We start from the raw sequence: 5515 nt of genomic DNA on the forward strand, positions 1-5515 counted from the left end.
ATATTAATCGTGTTAATTCACAAAATGTTGAAAATGGTCTTAGTATATCCAACGTGACTAATAATGTTGGGCCAGTCAACAGACAAGATGTTAACAGTAACAACAGTATTGTTAATGACAAAAGGAAACGAGTCCTAATTTAGAAGTAACAGCACTGCCGCTTGGAAGTGAAATTCAAAATGTGAATTCTGTGTGTTCAGATCTTGTTAACCAAATAGTAGCAGTTGATGGGACCAATGGAGTAAGACTGATCAACAGTGGTGATTTTCTAAGTACAAGCAATCATAATGTTCAGCCTTATGATCTACAGAGTTTCATTGTAGCAATTCCTGATGTGACCGATGGACTTACTGATAATATTTCTTTTGTAGCACCTGGCTTGTCAGGAAGTTCTTCCTTGGTCAGCCAGCTTCCTGACGGTGTGTCTGTTATTGCACAGGGGTTATCAGAAAATTCATCTGTAGAATCCCTGTGTGATGTGTCATTTACAACAGTGCCTGCAAGTTCAATTTTTACTACTTGTAGTGCCAGCAGTAGACATATCAGTACAATATCAAGAACAACTAGCTTACCACTACCAGTCTCAACATCTGAGGTTTTCTCTATTGTATCTCAGAGTTTGTCAGGAAATTCACAGACTATATCAGTGGTTCCACGTAGTTTGGCACAACCTTTCAGTCTTTCTGTGACACAAGCAACGTTGCCAGATGAAGGTTTAAAGCACATTCAGAGATTTCTGTTTCTGGAGGCTTGCAAAATGTGTTTCCAAGTGTTTCACCCTGCCGAAAAACTAGTTATTTGTGGAAAATAAAATTAATTATTTTATATCGATTATTTCATAACTGTTTCTTATATACTCTTCAAAACAAGAAACGCAAAAGAGATATTTTTGTTATTTTAAAGAGAAATATATGTAATAAGGTTACAAGCTCAGAGTATGTGATGTTACACGTGTTAAGGCACTGATTGTCAGACCAAAATGACAATAAAAGTTGTGCACTTTGAAAACGGAGGAAAACATTGGATTTTCGCCAAAACGCATGCGTGTCCAATAAATTTGTTTGAGAGATCTGCATGTTCTGAAAGTGCAACATGTGCAAAATCCCTATAAAAGAGACGGGTTCTCGGTTTCCATAGCTCAGTGTTAAGCCACCGACACGCAATACAGTTTCGCCAAGACTGACTGAAGCACAACGCAACAACACCATTGGTCGCTTGGAAGCAGGCGAATCTCGATCAGATGTTGCCAGAGCTGTGAATGTCTACCCAAGCACCATGCGAAGGCTATGGAATCGTCACCAACAACATGGATGAACTTGTGACCGTCCACGATCTGGCAGACCTCGTGTGACCACGTCCGCAGAAGATCGCAACATCCGGTTACGTCACCTTCTGGATAGGACCACCACTGCGACGTCTACTGCCTCAACCATACCAGGGCTGCGTAGGATTTCCGATCAGTCCGTACGCAACCGTCTACGAGATTCTTAGGCCCCATGTGCAAATCATCATGGTGAACGTCTACGACGTTTTTCAACATGACAACGCCCGTCCTCACACAGCCCGACTCACCACTGTCTTCTTGAGACACCACAACATCAACGTTTTTCCCTGGCCCTCCAAATAATCAGATTTAAACCCCATCGAACATCTTTGGGACGAGTTGGACCGACGTCTGCGACATCGACAACCTCAACCGCAGACTCTACCTCAGCTTGCAGCTGCTTTGCAGGCTGAGTGGACAGCTATTCCACAGGAAGTGATTCGTCATTTCATTGCTTCCATGGGCATAGTGGTACATCTTGTATAAACGTAATGGTAAAATAATTTATAAATATCCGAAGAAAAAGTTTTCAGTTATCATTTGAAGAGAAAGAATCAACTTTAAATGTTATGTACGTAAGTCGTCTCTAATGTAGAATTGAACTACTCTGATGTTAATTAGCTCCGTGTTTGTAGCCCGCACTCCTTTGGTGTAGACCACCCAAGATCATCTGGGGAAATGAAAATTATATCTTTGGTTTATATGTCTCGGTGAATCTCTTGTATATTTATACGTTTGGTGTCACTACTGAGACGGCTTAAGAACGTTAATATTTTCAAATAAAATCAGGAAACTAAATATGCGGACAGAAGTTTACGGTGGGCGGTGATGACTAGCTGCTATATTCTAGTCTTACACTGTCAAATAGTTACCTGTTAGTTGGTTTGTTATTTTTTACACAAGAACAATTGTCAAGTTTGACACTTAGCTGTACAAGTTTTGTATTAAGTTATCGTGATATTTGTTGACTGGTTCGTAACATTAAACCGTTGCTCTGATCTCTTTATAATGAGTGGAATTTTTAGCTCCCAACAGTGGTAAACGTTTCACTGTTGAGAGTTGGAAATTCCACTCATCAATAAGAGATCAGGGCACTGGGTTAATGTTACGAAACAGTCTACAAATTTCATGATAACTTATTACAAATCTTGTACAGTTTAATATCAAACTTGACAATTCTTCTTCTAATTAAAACTAACAGGAAATTATTAGAAAAGACACTCAGTGATAGTTATAATGTTCATGTTTAAACACTGTTAAGCATCCAGTTTTTGGTTATTTTTACTTAAAAATAACAAAAGTAATAAGTCTTTTTACCTCTAAATGCTTTCAAGTATACAAGCACAGTTACGACAGAAAGTGTTCGTACCCCTGCGAGTAGTTTTTTCCTCGAAACTTAAAAAGTATGATGATTAGGCTGATAGACGTATAGTATATTATAAATATTATACTTACACACATCTACATAAACATAAATTTTTATTTAAATTGAACGAAAATAAACTCTTTATAAACAAATAACCAAACATAGGAGGAGCGGAAAGTGTTCGTGCATCTACTTTAATGGTCAGTTGTGTAGCCTTTCAGGTGAATTACTTGGCGCAATCTCTCCTCATAGACCTCCATGATTGTTTGACAGTACTCGACTGGTATTTTCTTTCATTCTTCTTTACAGAAGGCCTCCAACTCTTGCAAGTTTTTCGGATGACGCTTATGAACCCTAGTCTTCAACTCATGCCAAACGTTTTCAATTGGGTTGAGATCGGATATCTACGATGGCCACTCCAGAACGCTTATATGGTTCTTCTGCAACCAGGATTGCACATATTTCGATGTGTGCTTTGGGTCATTGTCGTGCTGGAAAATCCAACGACGCCCAAGCCGCATGTTCCGAGCATCATACTTGATATAAGTGCATAATATATCAACGTACTCTTCTTTTCACATGATTCCGTTGACGCGGTGAAGGCTGCTTACATCAAAAGAGCTGAAGGAACCCCATAGCATGATCTAGCCACCTCCGTGTTTAACTGTAGGGACGGTGTTCTTTGGATGATTTCGTTCCCCCTTATTACGGAAAATATAGCGAACATCATTGTGGCCGAAAAGCTCGATTTTAGTCTCGTCTGACCAAAGAATACTCTTCCAATAGGTAAAGAGTTTATCTACATGCTTTCTTGCATACCTCAATCGTACTTCTAAATGAACAGGTTTTAAATATGGAGTTATACAAGGATGGCATGCTTTGATAACAGAAGAAGGTAACATATTCGTAACTGTAGAGGTGCTTATTTCAACCCCAGTTTCCCTTACCAGTTTCTATATGTCATTACGTGTTAAACAAGGGTTCCTGCTAACTTCTCTGAGAACCTTCCTCTTTGCTCTCTCTGGAATTTCGGTGAAGCATCTGGAACGAGGGAGGTTTGCAATTGATCCTGTAAGCTTGAACTTGGCAATTATGCTTTGAACAGTAGATTTCGGCACATTAAGTTGTGTATCAATACCGAAAAGAGACACACGAGACTTATATTTTACAATAATTCGGTTTTTTTAAATCACTGAACAGTTGTTTCCTATTCGTTATGATGACCAAGCAGATAATGACGTTGACGACGCTAAATTGCCGAAAGTACATGTTTTGCTGGCTAAATTCCAATACTTATGAACCAAGTGTCTAGTTCTGGAGTGGTATAATGTAGTTTATTCGCCAAACTAAACAAAATTTGTACAGGAATGTCAGTTTTTTTACACGTTCTGAACTGTACGAACACTTTCTACTGCTCCTATTTTTGGTTATTTGTTTATACACAGTTTATTTGTCGTTTAATTTACATAAAAAATTATGTAGATGTATAATATTTATTATACATGATACGTCTATCAGCCTAATCGTGATGCTTTTTAAGTTGTGAGCAAAAAACTACTCGGGACGAAGGGGGTGCGAACACTTTCTGTCGTCACTGTATGTATACACATACTGTTATTATTGCATTTATAGTAAGAAATATACTTTGTAAAAACAGCTACTTTCTGGTAAACTATAGGAAATAAATTATGGTTTTATGTTACAACTGTGCATATGTTCTTTTTTGTGTGTGATAAAACGGAATCAGTTTTTATCTTGATACACATTATAGTATACGTGTTCATAGTATGTGGATTATAAACTTTGTTTCTGTAATATAAGTGAAAAACAAATTAGACATACATTCCTAGTCTGTTTGGGGCGACAATAACAGAAAGCTATGAGGTATTCTTCCTTCTAACACTTTTTTACACACTCAAAACGTGAAGTATATTTATACATACATAAGCATGTATGTTTATCAAATTACGAAAACAGATATTTCGTTACAGTACTTTGTTCGTAAGAACATCCCAGGATACAAATATTAATATTCTTGTTGTCAGCTAGATTTCTAATGCTGTAATTTGTTTCTTCGTTACTAACTAGAGAAAGTTGTGAATCGTAATGATAACGTTACGATCAGAAGACTTAATAATAAAAGCTTGAAGCTATTAAAACATGACGTCCATACATCCTACAAACAGACATATTTATAGGCTTAAGCACATCGTGGTACAAAGAAACTGAACACAGAAATCAACTTATATAGAACAAAACATCAAAATTCTCCTAAATACCAGAAACTTATTACAATCAATCTATATCACAAACCGAAGACCTTCAATATTTATTCAACCATTACATAATCCGCGATAGGACATCAACAAAGAACCCTTTCTGATTAACGGCTTCAAAGCCTCAACGTGTTTTCGACATAATAAGAACTCTTAAACTTAATCATAAAGTGTTATATTTAAGACTTCATTTAAGCTACTTTGTTTTACTTATAATCTTTTTATTATTTTACTCAGTTGTATGCCGTCAAATAGGACTTTAAATGTACAGATATAACTAAAATAATACTTCATAGGTCCCTCACACAAATGTTCGACTTCCTTGTTTTTCTATTCGCAAACTGTCACGTACCAATTTTCATTGTATTAATTTGCACTCTGTTCTCACTTTGATTTCAAACGTCACACCTCATAACATGCCTTATAAATAATCTAAGAGCGAGGTGAAAAGAAATATTTTATTCCTGAACATCCTTGGTATTATTATAATATCCAAGTACCCACCACGATTGAAACAGAAAGAGAAATTTTAAGTAGATAGAGTTGTTT

This window comes from Tachypleus tridentatus, chromosome 9, assembly GCF_004210375.1.
Source record: "Tachypleus tridentatus isolate NWPU-2018 chromosome 9, ASM421037v1, whole genome shotgun sequence".
NCBI classification, from domain to species: domain Eukaryota; kingdom Metazoa; phylum Arthropoda; class Merostomata; order Xiphosura; family Limulidae; genus Tachypleus; species Tachypleus tridentatus.